Source organism: Anser brachyrhynchus, assembly GCF_964034855.1.
Source record: "Anser brachyrhynchus genome assembly, chromosome: 1".
In the NCBI taxonomy this organism is placed as follows: domain Eukaryota; kingdom Metazoa; phylum Chordata; class Aves; order Anseriformes; family Anatidae; genus Anser; species Anser brachyrhynchus.
Window position 1 is genome coordinate 8,807,904 of NC_137694.1, and position 26,141 is coordinate 8,834,044.

Here is a 26,141-nt window from a genome sequence, read left to right on the forward strand (position 1 = left end):
GGAGAAGGGTTTGGTGTGGGAGTGGGTTAGTCCAGGAGAGAATTTCTCTCTTAGGAAGTGGTGTGCAACATGCGAAAGCTGGAGAACCACTGATGTAGCATATTCCATGGGCAAACAAAAATAAATGCAAAAGCAAATGTATCCCTGGCAGCTTTGCACAAGGGCTTCCCATAAACGTGCACCAACCCCCAGCACTGGGCCACTGCCCAGCTCTTTTCTCCTTATCAGAGAGTGTGGCAAGCTTGCCCTTTTTTTTTTTTTTTTTTTTTTTTTTTAACTCCCAGTCTACCACCTAGTGACCTTCCCTGGCAGCAACGTGCCATGGGAATAAGGTGAGAGGACCTGAGGCTGCTTTAGACTTTATGATCTGGACCAGCACCTGTGCAGGGCGAGTGCAGTATTAGGGTGAGATGCTCCTGTTGCAAACGCACAGGGGATCCTGCAAGAGCAGGCAAGGTCTGTGGTCCAGGGGAAAGTGCCACGAGTGCGCGAGTCCCCTTGTGCCCGATCTCAGCGCGGTGGGCATGCTGCTGCCGTGTCCGTGGGTGCGCTGAGCTGCTTTTCACGGAGCAAAATGCCACCCCGAATACTGCCCGGTGGCCGGGGCTGTGCCCGGCTCCGGGAGCAGCAGCAGTGGGTGTGAGGCTGGGCTGGCTGACATACACCCACACGCACACACAGCCACACACACACACACACACGCCAAGCAGCCCATTTGCTGGAGGGGTGTGCATGTGCGTGCGAGGGAGTGGAAAGGGGTGGCGGGGATGGAGGAAGGGAAGCCAGGGGAAAGTCTGACACTCGGCGCAGAAGGAGCGAGACCCTCCGTCGCCGCCGGCGCCGTCGGGGAGGAGCTCGACTCTCTCGCAACGCCTACCAAAACCCAGCCACCGGCCCCGGCCCCGCACCGGGCTCACCCTGCACCTCGCCGCCGCTCCGGCTCCCCGGCAGGTACCAGGCGGCCCCCGCGGGACCCCCGCCACTTTGCGCCGCGCTTCGCCTCCGAGGAAAGGGGTGGTGGTGGTGGGGAAAAGTGCCTGGGGTCCCTCTCCCCACACACACACGTACCCGTGCTTGTCCCCCCCCCCCCCGGGGGCCACCTGCCCGGCTGTCATCCAGCAGCTGGGAGGCGCAGCTGGGATGCGGGGCATCCCTCGGCTCTGCCCCGGAAGAGCAAGCAGAAATGGGGTTTTGGGGTCGGGGCGAGGAGGCTGCAGTTTTGGGGAGCGGGGGTTGAAGGCTGCGGGGCTGGGTGCGGTGCGGAGGGAGGGAGAGGGTTGGGTCGTGCAGCACCGGCACCCTTCTGCTTCGTGTAGGTTTCTGGGGGTATTGCAAAGGGCAGGGTGGGGATAGGTGGCTCAAGTGCATCAGCCAAACTGTTGCTTGCTGGAGGGGTGGCAAAATCCCTTCTTTCCCGCAGAGTCCTCCAGCGCTGCCATGAGCGCGACTCTGCTGGATGTGTCCATCACTTGGAGCAGCAGAGCACCTGGTTGGCCTGGGGTGCTCGGTGGAATGAGGTTATTCTTCTTTGGCACTGACAACTCCTCTTTCGCTTTGTGCAATAACACAAAGGGGGGTAAAGCTCCTTGTTTTGCAGTGAATATTACAAAACGAAAGTTGTCGCTACTAGAAAGGAAACATTTCCGAGAGCTTTAGGTAATTGGTGACTGTACTGAAGAATCATAAAGCAGACACCTACGTTTCCTTAAAAATAAAATAAAATAAAAATCCTTTTGGTTTGAAATGGCAATACTTGTCCAAGAACAATAGAGATCAATGGGGCAATGTGACCATCAGCAGAGAGCACTTTGCTGAGAAAGCAGCAGCTCAACCCTGCATCTGTGGCTCTTACAGAGGTCATGAAGATGCAGAGTACAACTTTTGCAAGGATTTTAGCATGACACTTTCTCTTTTTTACTACTTAACTTGCTGATCTATGCAATAGCTAAAGTGATTTGATTTTGCTGTTAACCATTAGTATGTGATTTACTATAATGTGCAATATTTTAATAGCGTTTTTCAAACTCTCATTAGTATAGTTGATGTGACTTTCATCTGCCTTTTAGTTAGCTCATTTAGCTTACTACAGGCCTGATCCAGAAAAGTACTGGTCATCGTTTCCTGCAAGGTGTATAGGGACCAAGGTCATTCCCAGCTATCTTTCTGAACAATCTTTCTGAAGAGGAATTTGGGTATTTTAAACCATAATTATAGTCTTACTGCCAGACAGAGGTACCCAAATTCTGCAGATGTCATACCTCTTCTTTCTTAAAGTTTCCAAAACAAGTCCTGCTCAGCCTTGATCAGGCAGAGCAGCTTGGCTTCACTTTTATTTGAACTTTATTTTGGCTTGGACATCCAGACTAGCCTGAGATCCAGGAACTAAATTTACTTTCCTTCTTCTTGCCACTGGATCAGTCCAACAGGGGTTCTCAGGGCTGGGTGAACAGAGTGGTAGGTGCACTGCTGAATACAGAGATGTGCCTCCAAACCAGGCAGAGGGCTTGGAGCTCAAGTCTCCCGCAGAGCGTATGAAGGCTCTGCCCATGGCTTGCTTTAACCAGAAATGGAAATAGCAGCTTCACTAGAACCCTCTGCCATGTCTCAAAAGATAAGAATCACTGCTCACAGGACAGTCATCCCAGGAAGACAGAAGTGCCTTCAGTAGTTCTAAGTAAAGTGAATAAATCTCAGAAAGATGGCTGGGCGGGTAGCTGCAGTCAAAGTCCCTTGAAAGGCAATACCTGCTTTAGAGCCCCTTCTCAAGCACCAACCTCCACCTGCTTCTCTGCAGCTGTTGTGCTGACAGCCTATTTTAATTAAGCTAGAATATAAAATGGAAATTCACATTGTTCACTGTGAAAGAGCCTTTTAAAGCGTTTGAGGATGTTGCATTGTTACTACTTAGAGATTCATTAATGACAATCAAGCAAATCAGCATTGTAAGCACCAATGCATTATGAAAAGCCGAGCCAAAAAATGAAACACTCCCCCAAAAACCTGCCCTTACTTTGGTGCTATCAGGAAAGGTATGCTCAGCATCTCTTTCCCTGTTCTATCACAGAACAAGTGGAGGTGTAACTGTCCCACAAAGTCAGGATCTTTATGGTTTAATTTGCAGAAGGTAATATTCACTGGGAGTTGCTCTGCGAGCATGCTGTCAGCTTAGGGTGGTAAAAATAATGATGTATTACTGGATTCTTTTTTAATCTTTGTTTGGTGTTTACTCTGGTTTTACTTTTTGCTGTTAAAAATAGAGAAATTGTGATCTCAGGTGTCTCTTCACCATGCACCACTGCAATGTAGACATCCCATTTACCTGAGGCTCTGGAGAGGCTGATTCATCAGCCAGTAATCAGCTGAATTCCCAGCACATACCAACATTTCTTTGGCTAAAACCCCTAGTGCTGGAATTGGCCACCCAGCCACCTCCATAGTCTTTGAGGTTTCCTACATGAGGGAATCCTTTGGTGCTGGTTACGCAGGATTTCCCACCGCGCTCTCCTGGCAAGGCAGCCTGCGGGACAGCCAGAGCTATATTTGGCCCATTGTCTTTTTAACACGGGGAAAATGCTTAAGGGGCATGCTGAGTGTAGTTAAATCAAATAGATGCGGTGAATGTGTGATATGTTTGTTTTCCTTGCTTTCTGGACTTTTTCCAACTGCGAACAAGCAACAGAGAAGCTCAGAGCAAAGCCATGTCTGAGAGACATGCAGTGTGGTGGCTGTATTTAAACCATGAGTGAAACAAATTTTTGCTCCATGGGTGTGCTATTTTCATCTTTTTTATACTACTGCCTCTCTGTCATGCTTAACACAATCTCCCCCCCCCCCAATATTTCTGTCTGGGTTTCATGTATTTTATAAACTAAACAATGGCAATGAGTCAGTGCTTAAGTTATCCCTATGTAAATCTTTAGCCCTTTTATTTTCCCCTCTCTATCCCTCTGTATTCAGAAAGACACCTCTCTAGTATTGTTATTTTTCACATCCTAGAGGCATGCTGAGTGAACATCCATGTGTTATCTGACAGTGGGTGATAAAAAAAAAAAAAGGGAGAAAGAAAAAAAAAAAACCTTCTCTTCTACTCTCCTCAGTTTAGATGGATTCAACGTCACATGGAGGGGATCCAGGATGAGTCAGAGAGCAGTACTGTTGTCCAAAATTCCAGTTTGTGTTACAGCTGGGAGGCAACATTTAGCATCATGTGGATTTATTTTCTTTTAACGGGAACTCCAAAATAATTTATGGAAGTCATATAGCCTAATGAGCAGAACAGATAACAGTAAGCCAAGAAGAACCTGGATTCCCATCTGGGTTGAATCATTGACTCAATTTGACTATCAGTGTGATGGGTGTGGTATTAAAGCCTAGAACATTATATTGACCTTAACTAAATCATTGCACTTCCCTACAGCATAACTGGAAAATGTGATTAAGATTCAGAGCTCTTCTGGTACCTAACAGTTTACTGAATAGTCAGCTTCACTGCACAGACCAAGCACACTGCATTACAGACATTTATCTGCAACCTTAATTTGCAGGGGGATTCCTAAATGGTTTGGGGTACATATGGCTAAGGATAAATTTGTGCTGTGGATCTTCTGCATACGTGGGGACCTGTAACTTGTGAGGACATTCTGCACTGCATGAATTTCACACTGTATATTACTCAGCTTTCAGTAACACGTATCCCTTTTGAACGTCTTTTTTTTTTTTTTTCTTCCTGTGTTACTGCTGTAAACACAAAGAAGAGTTGTGTGAGCTTTGTCTTTTGATGTGGTCAGTTTAAAAGCTAAACAAATATCCAGAATTAAACTGTTTCCAATCTAGTTGGTCAGTGAATCAGGAGCCTTGCAGGAAGCAGATGTTATGCAAGAGAAAATAGACTAAAAATTCCTGTAACATCTGAGCACACTCCGATGATATGCTCTTTTCCTTGTTGTTGTTTTGTTATTTATTTTCTTTCTGAGAGGAGGAGGAGGAGGGAAGACACCCATTTTCCTGGAATGTCTCCTTCCAAAACTCCTGAAGACACTGCAGCTCTGAGTCTGATCTCATCTTGCGTCAGCATAACTCAAGACTACATGCACTGGAAACAGAAAGCGTAGGATTAACTGAAAATTATACAAAACTAAGGCTGTCATGAAATGAAAGACTTGCGCCTGTTCACAGTTAATCTGTATTTAGTGACTTCAAGGGATTTAAGCATGTGTTTAAAGACAGACTGTTGTGTAAATGCTCTCTTGAAAGAAGTACTTTCCTAAAGTCTAAATCTAGAGTGAGATCAAGTCTTTTAAAAGTTAAGTGCAGTCCTGAGGGCTGATGTGGCCAAATATTCCAGCATAATCTTGGCTAGAATTTTAACATTTTGAACAGCTAGATCTAATGGTATGTGCCTACCTAGCTTGTTATATTCCCCTGGAATTTATCAATGACACACTCCATATAATTGTGGTTACTTTTTGTCCGTTTAAAATCCTTTTTTGGTTTTGCAAGGGAAAGACTGCAAAGAGGGAGAATGTAAAAAATTCTTTCTCAACCCAAACCAAAAAAGCTTGCTTTTTTTTTTTTCCTTCCACAATGAAGAATTAAAACAATGTCTGTTGCTCTCATGCTTAATGTCAGAATCTCTGCTAAATAATAGTAAGAGGAATATGATGAATTTTTCATATGGAACTTATTCCCTGTAATTTTATAATGCACATATGTGAGGTTTTATGAAGACTTATACTAAAAGGCTTTAGAAGAGTATAATAAAGGAAAACTGTGTTTGTAACATCCTTTGGAATCAAAAGAGCTGAACAGCTACAGTTAAGAGAGTAAATAAAATGAAGAGGCAATGACAAATAAGATTTACAGAAAAAACAACAACAACAACAACAAAACAGCCTTGGCTATAAAGTTACGCCCCTATTTTTCTGACTTTCTTTACAATCTGTGCCATTGCAAAGTGTAACATTCTTATATCCAATCTCTGATTTCTGAAAGACACGTTCCACCTGCATATAAAATACCTTTTTTTTTTTTTCCAAAATACTTTTTTTTTTTTAAGGCAGGTGCCTGAGAACCTTTATTAAGGACATAAATAAATCTTCAAAGCTACTAGAGTATGTTCTACTTACAGTGTGATTGTGTATTGCACCTCTGAAGATCTGTTGTTGTTTAAGGAGAGAAGACACAGTTGAGGACAAATTATTTGCATCTGTTTTCCAAATTTCTTAAAACGTTGTTTTTTCACACCAAAAAGGACTGTGGTGGTTTTACTCGGGTGGGCAGCCGAGTTTCACCACGGTAGGAAGTGCAGATAAAGTAGGCACATAAAGTAATGATTTATTACTTCTGTTTGCATAGTCTTTAGTTGCAAAGCAGTGTACCTTTTCTCATTCAGAGAAGGTCATAATAATTTATTAGTAGCATTGCAGTAACATTGGTCCCAGTCCACAGTGAAGGTCCCTGTCAGTAATGTAATGAAGGTGCTCTTGTGTTGAGCACTGGTGATGTATCTAATTAAACAAACAAACAAAACCACTTACAACCAAAATGTAGGGCAAGAGTCAGCAAGCACAAAAAACTGAGATGAGAGTTCCTCAAGAAAACAAGTAACAAAAACTGTTTTATTTGGTAGAATAAACAGAGGTCTCAGCCTGTTTTTCTGTTGTTGAATAGAATAAGCATCAGGGCAAAGTTGAATTTATAATGGCATTATGAGATCCCCTATTGTGAAAGATAAATAGCAAATTTGGCCTAATGCCTCAATAAATTAATTACATTGAATTAACCTGAGTTTAGCAGATTAATTTCTGAACAATGCAGCTTCAAAGAATCCACTTTATTTTGGGGAGGTATATTATAGGGAAGTTAGAGGATTTTCTAGAGACACAAAGTCTCCACATGAACAAATCTGGAATTCTTGGATCCATTGAGCCATGTAATATTTTGAGTTGGAGACTCTAAGTCTTTGTGTTTCAGCTGGAGCAGAACTTGTCTTCAAAAGGGAAAACAAAATCTACTAGAAATACTATGCAGAAACACAAATCTAACAGGAAGGAGAAAACATAATTCTTTTTTTTTTCTTTTTTATCCGTGGAGCAGGCACACCATTTTTTATCTGGTTTTCACATATCTGAGCACATAAATAGTACAGACAGTTGGTGTCATGTCATTTGCTAAAAGCAAAAATATTGTAAGTCATTTATCTGTAGGAAAAGGCCTATTGAAAGAACATAAATCCAAGCATAAAGCTGAGCTAATAAAAGCAGATATATCTATTACCTGTTTTCCTCCCCTAAAACTGAAATGTAACACTATTTTTAGGTAACAAGTTTTTTTGTCAATGGTTCTTTAAATCTGCATGTGTTCATTTCAGAGTTATAATTAAATAAAATACATTTCCTGAATGGGATCCTGCAAAAGTTATCTTGAGTGAGGGGTTTCGTAATGGTCATGTTAATTATAGGAAAACCATCCAAAAAGAGGTGGGCATTAATTTAACAACAACAGCAAAAAGTACTTTACATGTCCCATTGTTGGGATATAGTCTGGAGCTGAGAGTCAAACTTCTGCTGCTGCAGGCTGGAGAAGTGGAGAGTGTCCTTGGGAATGATGGTAGCAGAGAACAATCATTGTGTTGAAAAAAAAAAAAAAAAAAAAGTTATAGCATGCTGCATCTTCAGTTGGTGTAAATTAGAGACGCATAACTGAAATTAATGGAGTGGTTTAGTGGTTTGTAATAGGTAAAGGCTGTCCTATCTCTTCAGAAGGACTGACTAGCTCTAGCTCTAAAAGCTGAAAAAGGACATCGGAGATTTAAATAAACTGTATATACTGAAAGCATTTGGGGGAGTAAAATTATAAAGAGAAGCCAGAGACTCAAGTAATGAGCAAGAGTTATCACTTCTTGTGCACTGACTCGCTGATTGTGGCAGGATACCCAAAAGTCAGGAGTCTTGAGGGATGACTGCAGAAGCCATCTTGCAGGAAGTTAGGAAGAGCATTTAAGTCCTGAGCCACAGATTTAAATGCCTAAGTCCGTTAGGGATCCTCAGTCATGAGCTCTACCAGCAGATAGGTGTCTGTGTAGGGTCAGATGTTTTCTTGTGTCAAAATTAAAATAAATGAATAATAAAAATAAATAAATAAAGGGCTCTAGTATGTATTTCGGTGGTTGAGGAGCCTTCTTTTGTCTGAGGTGGCACGGAAGTGCAGATTTTCCAGTGTGTGCCTGAGCAGTGGTATTGCTTGTACTTGGGAGTGTGGCTTCTTCAACTCTTGTGGGTATCGATGGCTTAACAGAAAGGGTCCATGGCTTGACATGGTGGTTAGAGCATCATCTTTCAGGGATTTATATATCTGGACCTGCTCCAATTAATATTTTGGAAATAGGTGGTGGTATTTCGTGTTTGATACTGAACTAAACTATTGAGTCCCACTAGTACAATACCACCTGTCCCTGAAGGAGGGTGCTAACCTCAGGGCTGGTGGATAAAGTGTAATGGGAGAGGTAGGTATTGTTCTGGTGTCAGTCTGTGGGAGAACTTGGTACCCTTGGGGCCCAGCCTGGGCTTGCAAGTACGGTGGACAGAGCAATGTCTCTTTTCAAACACCACAAACACTGAACAGCTTGAGATAATCATGACCTTGTTTTACGTGCACCCAATAGCTTGGTGCCATGGGGGACGTGCTGCTAAGAAAGTTTGGATGCATACAAAGCCTTGGTAGGTAGTTTATATATTGGTTTCTAATACTGAACCTGGCAGGCAGAAGAGTCAGTTAAGGTCACAAATCTCTGTTACGAATTCAATCTTTCAGCTAAAATAATTTTAATAGGCAAGGGTGCTTTGCATAACTACTGCCTGAATCATTGTGGTCTCTTGAACTGCTGTCATATATGATATATGATGTTAGAACAGAGGTTTTCTAAGACCTGATGAAATCCAAGGTGTTCTTTTTAAGACTCAATTCGTTGTTCTTTTAAGTTGAACTCCAAATTTTAAAGCTTTGAGGACCAGAAGTAATATTTTAAATGTCAGTCACACCTAACTGAGGAATAAATGAGAGAATTGATGCTTCTCAGAGAATTACTAACATTGTCCATGTTTAAGGACCTTTTAGGCCCTCTTTCTAGAGGAAAAGGTGCATTTACTTCTGCTGTACTGTGCTGTCTTTTTAACATGAGTGTCCTGGGTAATGCTGTTTGCAGTGTAAAGATTTGTTCTGGAGTTACTACTCTGTGGTTATAGTCCGCTAGTGACATCTACAAAAAGCAGACATATATTATCTCACTAAGCTGCCTCAGCTTGAAAAAAAAAGTAAAAAATGAGTCTATGGTAAAGAAATATCTTTCCCAATATGACACCCAGATAATGCATACACCTTTCAGTGAAATTATGGGAGTTTTTACATGGGAAGAATTTATATCATCAGATCAAATCATTATAGACTGCTGAGGGTGAAGACTAATTAAACTCACAAAATAAAATATATGTGAGTGGGGAAACAATAGACTGGTATTCTTATGGTATCCCTCTGAATATTCCTGTCTTCTTCCCCCCCTCCAAAAACAAACAAACAGACAAACAAACAAAAAAAGATTTATATTTCTAACTACAAATCAAATATTATGCTGTGATCATGAACTGAAGCTCCTGTGTCCTTTTCTTCCTGTGCCTTTGCTACAATTCATTCCTTTCCTTAAAGGCAGCACAAGCACCAATATGAAACTATTACCACAGTGATTTATTTCCTCAACCATGCTTAAAATCAATGCTGGTTACTTACTGTATGGATGAATTATTGCGCTTTGGTTCTTGGTAATGACAACTTTTCTTTTTTTGTTATTTTTGGTAATGACAACTTTTCTTTATTTGTTGCTGTTGTACATTGACATGTAAGGATGAAAAATAAATACTTAGGCACAAAACATTGTTGGAAGCTCAAATGCCAGTTTCTGCACTTTTTCACAGCCTAAGAGAAAAGCAGGAGTTACGTGCAGCAAACAGTGCAGGGAGCTTGTCTCTCTTAATCCCAAACATCTGTTTTGAAAGCTAAAAAGAAATACAAATAAAAAAATAGCAGAATGAAATTGTCATATTCAGTTTACCATCCAAGGTGATATTTTGCTTCTTTTATCCTGGCTTTTCTATTGCCCTGGGCCTGTGCTGGAAGCCAGCATGTCCTGTGGTACAGCTTCATTCCTCCTAGCTGGAATTGCCCGTCCTCACCTCTTAGCTGCAGCAGGTTTCCAGGTGGTTTTGAGGCACAGGACATCCTGCTCCAACCTCCAAACTCTTCTCCCCTCTGAAATTTCATTTCCTTCCTGCTCCAGTTTAACATGCTCTAGTGCTTTAGTATAAAACTCCCAGCAGGATACACAATTAATTCCCAGAAGTGGCTCTGACATGATGAAAAAACTTCACACCCTGAGAATGCTCTGCTCGGTAGCAATCTTGCCTGTGTGGTGTTAACAGATTTCAGATTTCAGGTCTTGCGTCAGGTTTTTGTGACAATGGTAAAAATGCCTTTGTGATAGCATTTATGCCACTGATAACACAGGCACAGCTGTTCTGTTGTTGGTCAGTGATGAAATATGGATAGCAATTTTCTTGGTACAGACAGGCTGTATTTTTATTTTTGTCCTAGGTTATCAACCCGTTTTAATGGGACTAAAATCTGCCTTAATGAGTGATGTTAAAAACAAAACAAAACACCTTTCCATCCATTCTGTCTTTTCCTTCCTCCCTTCCTTCCTTTCCCTGCACACAAGGTAAATGCCACTTAAGTGATGTGAGAAGAACATTTTGGAAAGTGTTTGAATTGATTATGTTTTGTTTTCCATCCAGGAATTCACATGACACAAAGGAAAGTGGTATATGACACCTCCAAGATAAACTGTTAGACTGTCTATAAAGTGTTGCAGTCATCTTTATAAGTGAAATGGCATGTGCGGCCAGAATAACTGGGACACAGTGACTTTGTTTACAAGTAGCATTGTTATCTGTGGTACAAGCATCAGCAGAGAATACCATGGTCAATTGTGATGTCCTTGGGGGAAATCTCACAAGGCCTAGCAGTAGGCAATGTAATATTCCTACTGTCTGTTTTCATTCTTTTCTCAACAAAATAGTATTTTGATGCTTGGAAGGAATGACCCGTTTTAAATTGTACTGTCTCTGTTCATTCATCTTTGAGCCACATGGGAGAAGAGGTGTGAGCACAAGTGGTTAAAAGTTGAAAAGATGCTGCCAGAGGATGGAGAAATCCATGACTGACATGTGTGGAAACAAAGATTGTTCTGTGGATCTACTAAGGGCCCTGAGGGTGTTACTTTCAGATGGGTCATTGCCTCAGTCATTGCCTCCCGTGTTTTCTTCTAGAAGATCTGTAGCTTTTTTCCAAGTAGTTTTCTTAGATCCCACTGATGACTTGTAGTCTAAGCTTCAGATATATCACATTATGGAAAGCGTTCCAGGCTTAACATGCATATATGCCACCACTCAGAAAGAAAACCAAGCGATACTGTGGAGGCAGCAGCAATCACTCAGAGCTCTTCTTTTTGCACATGCTCAAGTTGAAGATGTGGCCTCTGTCCTGTTTTTTTTTTTTTTTTTCTTGTGTATCTGTCATTTCTACCTCCTGCTTTTCTCTTAGGCTGGCAGAAAGTCCCAAAATAGGCATTTGAGTTTTTGGCAGTGTTTGTTGCCTAAGTATTATTTATTCCCTACAGAGATATGGTGGTGATTTGTATACAGTTTTGAAGCAGTGTGTTCCTCTTGTGGTTCACATAATGTAGTTTGGGAACTCTGATGCAGAACAAACATGTTTCCTTGTTCTGAAACTGGCTGGTTGGACAAAATTTTCTCATTTTGGTGTAGGAGGTTTATCGTTTTCAATTTCAGAAGACAAGTGCGGCAATACAGTAGAAAGGATGTTGCAGAATCTCATGTGCTTGATGTCCCCAGATGCTGAATCCTACCTGGAAAATAAGTGCTAATTCATAAGCAAGCTACTGGATCCAACATAAAGGCAAATGTGTAAAGTTCTGCAGTCTGTTTAATATAGGAGTTGGTTATATTTCCCTCTAACAATATTGTCTAGAAAACCATTTACAATTATTTGAACATCTTGCTTGAAAGAGGCATGATATTTTTACCTGTATGTTTCCCACAAGCTATGCTTATAATTTCTAAAAACAAACAAACAAAAAGCAAACAAACAAACAAAAAGAAAAACATGACTTTGATGATAATTCATTGTTGATATAGTATTGTTTTGACTAACTACAGTTCAAGGCTGCTGTCCTGGAAGGGGAGAACTACACTTGTGCTTTACCAGAAATTGTTCTACCACGTTGTTTGTTTGGATAGTGTGAGGCCATCAACTTTGCTTTTCTGTTTCACTGTACTGAAATAATTTAAATAAATAAAAAAAAATAAAAAATCAGCTAAGATAAAATGAATAGAACCTATTTTAGAAATTGACATTTTACCAAGGTGCAAGTCTCAGAGGGGTCAGGGGATGTGCTTAGCATTCAGCATTTTTCCCCAGGATTATTCTAAGAAACACGTATCACCCAGTACTGAAGCCTGCTCTGGTCTGATAAGGTTTGTCTACATGCGGAAGTCAACATGCTGTTAAACTAAAGTTTAACAGTGTACACCATGTATCTGCTTCACACTAACTCTCTGCATGATCTGTCACAGGGTACATGTCCTAAGTCTGCTCTCAGTATGAAGTAAGCTGCTTTCTAATTAAAAGCCTTCAAATTTGTGATTGCAGAGTAGTCAGTGTGCTGCTAATAGATGTCATCTTATGTTTGGACTCTCTCTTGTTGACAAGACCTAAATATTTCAGTTTTAAGGTCTTGGTCAGTTACTTGTATAAGTGTAACAAACAATATTTGTGTACTGTACTGTGATACAAAGTGCCCAGATGCTACATTTCAGAACAGGACTCTGTGCTCATTGAAGTGAATATGCTATTTTCACTGACTTTAGTAAGAAATCCAACGTTATGTTCATGTTTTCACTTGTTTCACAATAACACCTAAAAATCCAACCTGGAATTTTTTCCCCATTCTACTATTCCTGGCATTAACATTTAAGGATTGCTTAGAGAAGAGCAATAAAAATGAAAAAGGAGGCACTGAGTCAGGTTTGATTTATGAGGAAAAGTTAAAGGATTTGAGTGTACATAGTTAGCTTGAGTTTGAAAAAGAAGAAGACATGACGTTAAATACTTCAGAAATTTAATTCCAAAAATAACAGAGGATTTGCTTAATGTTAAGGACATTCCAAAGGTTAGGATAGTAGCTCAGGAGACTTGGGGTTAATTCCATGACATACGTCCTTAGGCAAGTCATTTCTGCTTAGATCCTAGCAAATTCCTAAAGACATCCAACTGTCACTTCTTTGTCATCATCTTTGGATGTTAGTCAGATGATACTGAAAAGAATCTAATTTAGACAATTAACTTGTTAAAAACCTTTGTGTGTCTGGATCTTGACCTCTACCTGCCTCAGATATATATGTCTGTAAATGGGTAAAAACTACCCTATGTCATAAAAAACAGAGCGAGAATAATGGGTTCGGAAAATATGGGTGATCAGAAGATGTAAAAATGGGAGTCATGTAGATATAACAAGCAGAGAAACTAATTAAGATGGTATTTATTTCCCTTCTCTGTATTCGGTACAGTGATGAGGTGCTCCAAAGGGCAATGCATCCTATTTGGGGACAGTATCTCAGGCAGGAGATGAATTCACCCCAGCAGTGCCTGTCTCCATCCTTTCTGGAGGGATTCAAGACAACACATGAATTTTAGATGGTTGAAAGGAGCCAAGATGAATGTTATCTTAAGAATAAAAGGATCAAATTGCATCAACTCAGCCTGATTTTAAGGGGGAAAAATGCTTTTAATGAGTATATTTGCTGAAACATTCTTTTATAAGAATTACAGGAACCACCTCAAAGAAGTTATATTTTCCTTCTCTTATATATCATAAAACAATTCAGGAAGTCTTTTATTAAAAACTAACTACACGATGGAACTCCCACTTCTCCAATTTCTGGTATACAGTTCTTGTGCAAACTAGAAACAGACCAAAAGTGTTATGGTGAACGCGCTACCAATGAATACTGTACCAAGTTAGATCTGTGTGTCCCAGGTTACCTAACAGTACATTTGAAAATCAAGGGCTTTATAACTAAAAGGGAGCTGAGCAATTTAGTAAATCTGTCCCTAATGTCTCATGCTTTAATACAGCATCCTTATGCTAGTTAGAAATATCTCTAGGTGGTAGCTAGTAGGAAATAGCTACCTCTTAGAAAATGATATTCAGAGAATATACAGTTATGGGCAACATGAGTTTAAAGAAAAAGAAATATGTAGAAAAATTAGAATTATTCAGAGGAGACCAACAATAATTCTGGAAGCTTCTATCAGAGCAGCTGGAGGTCCATGTGCAAAGAATCTGTAAGATGCTGGGGCTGTGTGGAAAAGTTCATCTATAAATACTGATGATGGAGATCAATATGACCCATCTGTGGTCCCTGTTAACAGACACAATTGCACAAGTTTGCATTTCAAAGGAAGAGGAGCTATTTGTTTATTCTGCTGTAGGCGGTGCTCGGTAATAGAGTCCTCCCTAGTACTATTAGTTTTGTTACCCTGCAGGACAGCAACATCTCTTTGTGACTAGTTTACTCTTTTTGGTTTGCATTCTTCAAAGAAAAGTCCTGCTTTCATGCTTTGTCCCTCTTGTTTTGGTAGCTCCCACCTCCTCCTTACACAGCTGGACTCTTATTTCCCTCACAACTACTTGTTGCTTGCCTACTTCACTGTCTCTGCAGGGAAGGGAAAGAGAGCATCCCTTGCTATTCAACCCCTTATCTTCTGCCTCATCTATTGATGAAGAGGCATTGGTAAAGTGAGCACTTGGATCCTCCAGACAACAAGGATCTGGTGTCAGAGAGCCTGTGGTTACATCTGGGCTAGACTTATGGTTGAGAATGTCTCAAACATGCTGAATTCAGAAGAACAAAATGTGTTTGCAGATGTTTGTTTGTATTGTTTTTCCTTGACCTTGCAGACCCAGTACCTATTGCTAATCAGAGATCAGCTGTTGTAAGGACATAGAGGAGGATATGAGGTTTGCACAAGGGATCTAATCACTGTGGGGAACTTGTCTGGGCATGGAACAATCCTGGCTCAGATCAGGATGTGAATTTTATGATTCTATGATTCCATGAAATAAGAACTCTCTCACTGATGATGAGTAGTTGGAACAGAAGGCTCTGAGCTTAAAGCCCACTGCAAATGTCTGGCCATATTCAACCTCAGCGACTCTGGCAGTAAGGTGTATGGGAGATGTACCTACATCTGTCTCCCCATAGAGCCTGGGCATGGACTAGACATTGTTACTGTATGCTCTTACTTGTTCCCACTGCAGAAACTCGGATGTCCGAGGCACTTACTTTCTGAACTGTTAAGGCATAAGGGAGTAAAGGTGGAGATAACATGAAATGCACTAAGACCAGGTTATTGCTGGGTTCCCTCAATACCCCAAAGTCCTAATCCTTCATGTGGGAGACTCTAGACCTGTGAATTCACATCACTTGCTTTATGCTGTAATTCAGGGGTTTTGAGTCATCCTCTGTAGGTACCTGCAACATAGAGAAACAGAAAGAAAGCAGACTACAGTAACAGGAATGTCACATTGCTTATGTACAGCTAAGTAGCTGCTGAGCTCTGCTTGTAACTTTTATTATTAATAACTTTCTCATCTTTTGCTCCCTCTGACTGTTTTATCCATCTGTTGTCATTCATCATGCATTTAGACCACAAACTACAAGGGCAAAGGGCTCTTGTATCCCCATCACAGTATCTGCAACACTATGGGGTCCTGCCCCTGACTGGGGCCTCTAGGCATTATCCCAGTATAAACAATACATAAAAATAGATCAGCAAAGTAGCATCCATCAAGAAAACCATACAAAGACCTAAACAGTGTTTTACTATTGAATTGCTCTATTGTCTCATGTGTGGTTCATGCAATAGCTTGCTGTAGTTCTCTGAGTTAGAAACAGAAGACAGATCATACAAAGCCTTATATCAATGGGCTATGTGCGGGGAGCTTGGGGAAGATCTATAATTACTAAAATAGGGAAGTGTGCCAAAGACGATTTACAAGCATGGGGAAGAATGCATCTTTTGTGATGTTCAGGACTTTATCAGGTTTATTTTGGAGGTTTTCCAAGATTAATAGCAGAAAACAGCCAAAAATTTTAAAGTGAAGCAATCAAACCAAACTTCAGCTGCAGCAATAGCTGCAATAGCCGAGGGGTTTGCAGTAGCTTCCGCTCTTGACACAGCACTGATTGTTCAGGCCGCAACAGGTAGAACCACATTAAGCAAATCAATTGATCTCAGTGATGTAGACAGCTTTTGAGGTGTATAAGGGCAATACCTAATAGAAATGGGTATTAATATTGCAACTTGTATTTGAAACCCGTGTTGCCAAGCTCATCCACTCAGAGCCTCGCTAGACTACAGTATGTCCAAATAGCATGAGTTAAAACTCCCCTGGAAAAAGTTATCAAGTATGTTAGGGAACAAAGATATATCACAGGAATGATGTATTACTATCCTCACTCAGCTTTGAGTCATGAACGTACAGTGATTTGCTGTTGCATAGTTGTAGATTATTATTCCTTGTAGTGGATTGGATGGGATTGCTTAGGGGGGTTTGGGGAGGTATAAATGCCTTTGATAAGTCCACGCCACTGAGAATATTGTGACAGTAGAGCTTATAGCACCAGTTCTCAGATGCTTTGTGAGAGAAACTGATTCCAGTGTTGCTCTCCACTTTCATTGTAGTGTAAACATGTTTCAGTGCAAGTACATTTCTACTGGGCTCATGACTCCAGTTTGGCTCCGAGCTCCATGTCTGTTTGGCAACCCCAGCTGAGGGCTCTAAGAAGCAAGCTGGGAGTATCTAAACTAAGATGGTCATATAGGTTCTTCATTTAATCAGCAGAGAGGCAGATATTTCAGATTCCTGTCCAAGAAGTCTGAAGTGGCTGAGAGGAATCAGCTCCTGAAGTGCCTTTATCCCCCTAATGATTAGTCTCTAAATGCCGACTAGATGAACTTACACTTAGTTTTTTAAAAGACTAAATTTAGAATGGAGAAATCACAGTATTTCTTTAAATCATTTTAACTGCTTTTTCAGGCGTTCAAAGATATTGGAATATTAATGGCAGCAAGAACTTGGAAAGCAGCATCTCTGAAAGCAAACACTAGTCAAAAGGATTGAAGTTCATTTAGGTTCCAGTGTTTAGAGGCAGTGAACTGGGGTGAATCTCTTAATTGTCAATTCAGGAGCCTGTCTCAGTGCCAGAGGGTTTAGACACATAACCTCTGCACTATGTATTTGTTGTCATTGTTGTTGTTTTCTTTTTTTCCTTTTTTTTTTTTCTTTTCTTTTTTTCTCTCTCCCCTTCATCATTGGAGAAACATGCTGTTGCAAACTTGGATCACAGGTTGCATCTCTGGTTTCTGCTACTGAAGCAGAATGGGCTTCAAAGGTGTTGGATGCTGGAACTGGTGTTCACGAACAGTGCTGCAGGAGTGTATGGTATTTAGCGAGGAAAACCACATAGGATTTGATTTTCGAATCATCATTGACATGACTGTTGAGCACCTGCATAGCTGTTTGTTGTGAAAGGAGCATAACAGCTTTCTGGGTGCTTTCATGTCACATCACAAATGACATTAATAAGTAAATCAAAGAGACTGAAGCATTTCCCTTGACTTCAAAGAGTTAGATAGAGCCTATTAAATCCAGAACTGTGTCTACAGGCACAATGTACAGATACAGAAAACAAAGAGAAACTTTCTTATTTACCTGCTTTCCATTGAACCTGTGCTAGTCTTTTATGGTTAAGCTGGATCCGTGGTAGCAATTTTTCTGCTGTCTTGTTGGAATAGGAAGAGGGAGACTTCTCTGTGGCATCCCGTCATTTATTTCTGTGAGGTTTCTGGAGGTCCAGCCGCCTCAGAGGTTAAAGCACTGAGAACTGTGCAAATCAAGCTCCGAGCTCTTTCTATAAAATCAAACAAACATGTGGCTCCTCATTTCAGAGTGCCTTACTAAACAAATTCCTTTGGTTCTGCAAAAGAATTTATAAATGGATGTAGGGGGACAGAGCATCCTTGGTTTCCACAGATACAAACAAACCCATAGAAAGAAAAGAAAAAAAGTCTCTTTCATTGGTCTCAGGAAGAGTTAGGCAAATAACTTGAGCAGCAAGAGAAGAGGTAAGTAGTTGCACAATCTTCATTCATATCATTCACACTCACGTGTTGGGAAAAGAATTCCCAGTACGACACTGGGCTCAAAATTAAAAGAGAAACATCCCCAAGGCTTTTGGAATAGGACAAAGAAAAGAAGCTGCAGAAGCTCCACTCTCATGAATTGTTAAAACATAACAAGCAGTTGGATGGCAGAATGGATGTTCTTTGCCATAAAACATTTCCTGAAACCCTTTCTTCCAAGATCCATGCTGATTATTTATTTGTTTCAGTTTTTTTTCTCATTAATTTATTTGATTAAAAATAAAAATAACAATTAGGCATCTCATCTTCTGAACGTGTCAAGAAGATACTAGCAATAATTTTACTGGTTTCTTAAGTGTGATCAGTTATTAATCTCTTCTCGTGAGTATGTGGTGGAAGAGAACAAGGGATTTATCGCTCATTCTTGTTTGTAGTCCTACCAGCTGAAAAATTTAATAACTGCTTCAGCTGTCACAGAATCACAGAATGCTTGAGGTTGGAAGGGACGTCTGAAGGCTGTCTGGTCCAACCTCCTACTCAAGCAGGGCCACTGACAGCAGGTTGCCCGAGATCATGTCCTGTTGGCTTTTGGATATCTTCACGGAGGGATGTGCCACAGCCTCTCAGTCTGGTCATTGTAAGCTTTCCATCCTCAGTTCTGCAGATCCATTTCCAGCAAGTGCAGCAGCACTGCTCTTAAGGTGTCTAAAATAAACCAGCCAATGTTGATTGTACCACAGAGTGTCTCCATGAACAGGTTCTCTGGCAGAAGCGAAGATGTGGCATGGTATGAGGGCCATGATAAGTACTGGAGGCCAGAAGTGCCCCCGTCACAGTGCTGTCCTCATGGGTTTTATCTCCTTTTTCTCATTTTTGAGGTCCATATAACATGGAAGGTGAACTAAGGACACCTGTGTAGAAGTCAGTGGACGTTTGCTTTAAAAGCAGGCCCCTGGACAGGAACTCATAGGAGGACACTTTTATGCATTGTAGTGGGTATCAGCTATTTGCTGTTTTTTTTTTTTTTTCCCAAGCTTGTCAAAGCTTTTCTGAAAACAGAAGTTTTTAGTGGCTATAAAAAGCAGCTGATGTTTTAGCCTAACACTGCCTTTTTTAAAAAACAGGGTTACATTTCAAAGATTTCACCTGTAATTTAGCTGTCTACTCCCTCACAAAACCTAGAACCCATTTTCTTTTTTAACTTTCTATGTGATGGTCACGTTCACCTGATTCTGGCACGTGTTCACACTGAGGAATATTTTGTGCTGTTTTTACCACATCTCATTTTCTTCCACAGAAATTACACAATGAAAGGCAGTATTTTTTAAGTGCCAAAACTCAATGGGAGCCTTTGCTGGCTCTGTCACTCACTGGCTATCTTTTCTGATGGCTTCAGTGGCATGTTTCCCTTGTGGGTGCAGGGACTCTCAGGCAGACTGCAAGAGACACAGATGTGTTACATCTGTATTTGTAAGTTAAACAAGGCCAAAAGATGATGTTTGCCTGCAATAGCCTGTGATGTTAGCATGCTCAGTTTTGCTCTCATCAATTAGCAGTTTTTCAAACTGCTTTAGCATAAGCTGGGGGTATATGGAGGGCTCCCAGGAGGCAATGTGGATGAGACCACTCTGTCCTGAAGGGAAAAAGAGTTTAGTTGTATGGACAGAAGCTGTGCCAGGCTGCACTGTCTCAGGACCTGCAAATGGTGTCTGTCACATTTTATTTATTGATACAGACAGCCCTGGGGTCTGGAAGCTCATCAGAGCTGCACTGGGTTGACTGTACAACTGTTGTAGTTGCACGTGCTTTTCCTCCACTCACCTTTTGCTTTTGTCTTTGTAGATGTAAGCCCACCAGGGAAGGCATTGACACTTGCTCTTTATTTGTGGAGTTTGTAGTACCATGTGGCCCTGACTGCCATAGATTTCAGTGCAAATAAAGGCAGTCGAATCTGGTCTTCCCTGTTTTCTTGCAGCTTGCTGTGTTTTCCTTGACTCTAACTGTACTGTTATGGAAGGAACAAAGGTAGCTACTTAAGAACTGTAAAACCTGCCTCTTTTTAGTCCTGGCTATTTAATTTTGTAGGCTTATGTCAGACCTTTAAGGTTAAAAATGTTTCTTTTCTTGTCTTGGCATGAACAGCAAATGGAATGTTTCAAAGGGGAAAAAAAAAAAAAAAAAAAGAGTCCATACAACACAAGCCAGAATGATGCAGCTTTGCCTGTTTTTCTTGATCTGAAACACTTTGCTAGCTGGAGCTCAGTATGGCGTGGCTGTCTCAGTTTCCATCCCATTTTTGGATGGAATTTTGCACACCAAATAGGTTCAGAAGCAACCATTTTGTTCATGAACGGGCAGATGTTTGTCCATGTTCTTTGCAGCGTAACATTTTCTTGGTAAACATTTCTCCTCCATCAATGCTCCCCAAACTGCAGAATAAATCATTTTGGTGAATAGAGGAGAAAACTGTTAGACATTACTGAGAAGCAGAGAATAAACTCTCCATGTCTTACATGATGCAGACTTGAACTCTTCATGAGAGGCCTTACCCAGCAAGGTCAGGACTGTGATGAAGTATAAGTTTGGAAGGGGAATCTGCTCAGGAGATAGTATAACCCACTGAGTGATAAGCGCTGACAGACTGGCACCCTGATGTTTGAAGTGCTTTCCCTTGTGGCAGAAATATGTCTCTGATCCTGTTGTGTTATGGCCAGACTCAGTCTGTTTTGAAAACCTATCCTTCCTTCACATCGAGACTCAGAAGGATTCAGGCTGAATGTACTTAACAGAACCCTGAATTTTGGGCTGCAGTTAAAGAAGATGAGTTTTAAATATTCGATACGGCCATCTCAAAAGGCATTTATAGAAATAATCATAAACATATGTCAGCCCATTTCCATTATTATTATTATATTTTCACAGTAATGTTTTTCTAATACTCCATTAAGTTATTGTGCTTAGTGCATGAGTTCATAGTGGATGAAAGCATTAAGTTATAATTTCAAAGGAATGATAAAACAATAACACCAGGGAAGTTCAGTTGTCTTCTAGTCCTTAACAAATTGGGGGCATTATTCAATCTGTCCAGGGAGGCTGTCACCTGGTTCCTGTTCTTCTCCGTTTCTTTCCTGTGGGTTTAGCTTGTGCATGCTCCCAGTATGGCCACACAGGGAGAGAAACTGAAATATGTGAGTGAGACCCAGAATGGGAGAGTGAAGATTAAGTGAAATGTCCTGGGACCTTCTAGGAGAAAACTGCTCTACTCTTTGACCAAAACTCAGTGACAGAATTATATAATCAGAAGCTAATCATGGATGGTTTGACTAATCTGGGGTCTTAAGTCAGTAATTATATGATTTCAATTGCTTGAAACTCTTTGCTTCAGTTACAGCTGCAAATTTATATATATTTGTACAAATATAAAAAAAGGAATTACAAATTTTGTAAATAAAAATAAAAAAGCTTGGGAGAGAGAGAAAAAATTAGATTTTTTTTTTCTTTTTATCCTTTAGTTTCTAGCATAGGTCCGGGGCAAGTTTCTCAACCCCTTTCCTTTATCTCCAGGACAGCAATATTTTATCACATTTTTCAGAAGATTGCCAGTACCCAACATGGGAATTCTATCATTTTGTCTGGTTGTTCAACAACCACTGATCAGAACGTCTGCTCTGGAAGATAAAAGGGGGCAGGGGTATAACCCTTAATTATATACAGGGTTAATCAGACCTCTCTTTAACTTCTTGAATACAGAGGGTATACCTGCATAGATAACAGAGGAAAACAATGTTTTCCTTTCAATTAATAATAACAAAATACTAACAGACATTTAGATATGTCAGTTTTCAGTGATTTGCAGCCACTCTCCCCTCCATTGGCAACAATGAGAAATGACTCGAAAGTTCTTTCATTGTCAGCATCCCAAAGGATAACTGTTTGCACTTTCATTCCTTCCCACTCCCTAATGTATATGCACTAGGCTGCATTTTTTAACTATGCAATCAGATATCATATGTTCCTAAAGACCTCTGGGTCATTCATGCAGAGGGTGGACATTGAACAAAAGACACACCAAGGAAGTAGAAATGTTGTCTTGTTATTTTTAAGAGTTCAGTAAAACATTGCCTTTATTTTCCCTCTGCTTCACAGACTTGCCATGAGAGGCAGGATCATGTTGTTTGCGGTGACATTCCAGCTGTTGCTCTGACATTTACAACTTTTCTGTTCTTGGCCTTGCTCTTCTTGTTTAATTTATCATGGAATCCGTTTTGTTGAATATAACATTTTCTTTCATTTCATCTCAAGTGAGAATACTATAAGGACATGTACACACAGCATGGCTAATATAATTTTCCTTTTTTATTAACGGAAGGATAAGAGCCTGTTATGCCACCATTGGAGGGATTCATTCCTTTACCTCCTATGGCAGAGGACCGTGCTTAGACATGCCAGAAGTTTATGAGGTTTCTGCAAACGATTCACAGTGAAGGGCATCATGTATGGAGTGCCTATACGTAAATCTGGAACTGGAGAAAAAAAAATAATTGTTCTAGTTATGTTTCTGTTGGTTTTGGAAGTATTTATTTTGCGTTGCAAAGAGATAAACAAGTAACAGCATAGGCCCCATTTTTTTTCCTCACATATAACATGTGGTATTTAACTGGAATCAGCAGAAGGACCTAAGGAACTCAGGCTGGTGGTTCCCATTTCTCTCTGTTGGTTATGCATGTAGCTTTGAGTGACCAGGCTGCCAGCTTCTACTTCTTGGGTAGCTACACTGAATGGAGGTGAGTCTGTTCCTCTGAGATGTCATCAAATATTTTTTACACTAAATTTAGTAAAGATGAGCTCTACTTTCATTCAAATCATCTGAATGAATGTGCTTGCTAATTATTCTGTCATAAAATAATTCAAAACTGGAAGTAAGATTATAAAATTAATATTTGTGTACTAATGAACGAAAGTATCACTGATATTATAGCATCATGATGGTCATGATCCTTTTCTATCAAAGTAGTGCAACTTAAAGTCAGTGTGCACATACCAATCTATTCCTTACTGGTTACTTTATGCATTACTCTGATACAGCTCTATAGTGGAGATTTTATTATAAATCGTTATTATAAATCTCTGCTACTTTCATTAAAAATGTGAAGGCTCTCACTAAAGTACAAGGGAGGTAATTGCTTGGAAAAGAATGAAGAAGAGAAATGAGTATGAATCAGATAATCTCTGTGTACAACTGGAAGTTTTACCGAAGAATTGATCATCATGATTTAGGCAAAAGAAATCAATTTTCACATTAGCATGTTCGGACATTGTGTGCTATCAAGAGGCTTGTGTACTTTAAAAAGTATTTTAAGGACAATATTATTACCTCTATATTTTTATGGGCAATAGTACTACCTCTGTTAATAAGGAATAATCTTATATAATAATTTTACATATTGGATCTAAGTGGAAATCTATGTTTGTAGAAAAGTAGATTAACATTCATCTTTAGTGCCATGTTGGAATTTAGAAGGGTGAAAGATTTCTCTAAATGTGTATTTCTCTCAGTATTTCTCTAGAGTCACTACAAAACTTTCATCTTTACTTCTGTAATGCATTTCTTCAAGAGAATCAATTTACCAGATGGACTCCTCTCATGTTATGAGACAGCTATATGCCTTTATAGAGATACAGTTCATCTCTGTGAAAACAGGATCAGGCTGTCACTATGCGGTAGTTTAAAATAAGCTCCAAGCTGTACCGATGTGGTGGGTAAGATCAAGACAGTTTATAGATCTACACGGGATTTTAGAAGGAATTCATAGGGATTCCTTTGGGACTTGACCTTGTTGACAGTGTTATTGACATTACTCTTTTTCTTCTCTGTTACTCAATGGAAATCCAAAATGCAGCCTTATTAAATAGACTCATAGGATTGTAGGAGGTTGAACTTCTTTCAACATTATTTATTTATTAAATAAATACATTTTTCTGTTGGGGGAATTTTCTGTGGAATTTTCAGTTTTTATATTTACAGAAATGATGAAAAAAGTATTTGATGTATCATGTGTGATTAAGAAATATTTTAAACTGAGGATTCTGGAATAAATTTTCTCCTTTTTTTTTTTGGTGAGGATGGTGAAAAAAAAGGGGGGGTGCATTTATTCTGTTTTTTCACTAAGATGTTTCTGCTGTAACATTTGATACAACAATTACAAAAAGCCTTATAGGAACTGAATTAAAGTGAAAAGTGCAGTGCAGACAAGGTGATATAATTGTGCACTGTGATTCTTATTAACACTTGACATTTTCTCATTGTTATATAGCACAAATTTAGTCTACAACATAATAAACAAAGGGGTGCTGATTAATAGGACTGCTTGTGTTTTTCTACACTTGCGAGTGCTTCTGGAGAACCATTGATCATATTAAGAAGATTATTTTGCACCAACATTTGTGCCTCTGTAGCTGATCACTGTTTTTCTGACTGTCTTTTTACACCATGAAAGGACCTTGGCCCCGTACTGAGGAAAAAAAGTCAGATTATATTGGCTTAGTGTATTGAATGTCTGCCCAATGATATGTCCAGGATCTATCTTGTTTTGCAGTGATAGTTTATAATTAAACTTCTTGTTTCCTTGAGGGTCCTTGTTTTGGCTTTTTAAGAGTGAAAATGTTACGTGATAGATGTGTCTTTGTTTTTTTCACCTCAGACGAATGGAACAAATGTCCAGATTTGCCTAAATTACTGCCAACATGTAATCTTTAAAAATTAAAAAAAAAAAAAAAAGTTGTTTGTTTATTTGAAGGAATTCTGCCAATATTTGGAAGCAACATAAATGTAAGAACAAATGGTTATTTAATTATTTTAAAGCACTAGTATTGTATTTATTGGTCTATTGTTTGTTCTAAATTGAGCTGTTGTCATGACGTTAGCCTTCTTAATACAACACACAAATATGCAGTTAATATCCTGAGGATTTTGAAAACGTGGTTGTCTTTTCATATGTTGCCTTTCAAAACTGGCTGGGTTGTAACAGTTGCATTAGACTGCCTTTTGTCTGGGCAGCTATTGTTCCTATAGTCAGTTCACACAGGGTAATTGGCTCAGCCTTTTCCCACTTCCAACTCTTGTAGACCCTATCTGACTGCCTTCCTCCCCCTCTCTGCTCCCTGCAGGTTGTCTCCCAGCGATGCTCTGCAGCTTCCCAGCAGCAGCACTGGGTAAAGTCCAGCCCAGGAGGGCTGAACAGGGCTGTTAGATGGATAAATCAAGGTCCACAGTTTGGTTGATCGAGCTGAATGTTTTTGTGAAGACATGACAGCTCAGTACCCCAGTAATGAATGTGTTCCCAGCCTTGTCCATGGCTGATAGCATGTTAGCACTGAGGAGGCAGCTTTGCCTTTTGATTCCCCACAAAACATTCTGGTTTTATTTGAAGTGCTTCATTTATTGGAATAAATGCATAAGGATTTTACAGGCAACATTCTGCCTGAAACCATATGTTGGAGAAGGCTGAAGTAGAAGACACACTCAGGGTCGAGGTTACTCTGACACAGGAAAGAAGGAAAAGAGTTGTTGCCAGCTTTCAAAATTTTGTCTTCTAGCTTGGATATCAGACTGGGCCAGGTCCCACTGAGTGTATCCTTCAGTTCACTACTCGTACTCACCCAGTTCTAAAAATTGTCAAAGAACAGGTTTTTGAGAATGACCAAGCTCCTTCAGTTATCTTTTTTCTCTGTCTGCCATTGGATGTACTTGAGTGTCATAACCAACTGTCTTGCTGCAGAAGCATTCTAAATTAAACATCAGCTTA

At 40.1% G+C, this 26,141-nt stretch overlaps 1 protein-coding gene across 4 annotated transcripts in view; it reads left to right on the forward strand.

Moving 5' to 3' along the window:
- Positions 1 to 374: 374 nt before the first annotated feature.
- The window catches only part of SEMA3D (semaphorin 3D), a 148,666-nt gene continuing 122,899 nt past the window's right edge, over positions 375 to 26,141 (forward strand). For 2 of the 4 annotated variants that reach the window (XM_080555458.1, XM_080555459.1), the window contains exon 1: positions 377 to 951. The gene's annotated coding sequence lies outside the window, so the exon portion shown is untranslated. Of the gene's footprint in view, positions 952 to 26,141 lie in introns of all 4 variants that reach the window. The other 2 variants (XM_080555460.1, XM_080555457.1) reach the window with 2 other exon arrangements.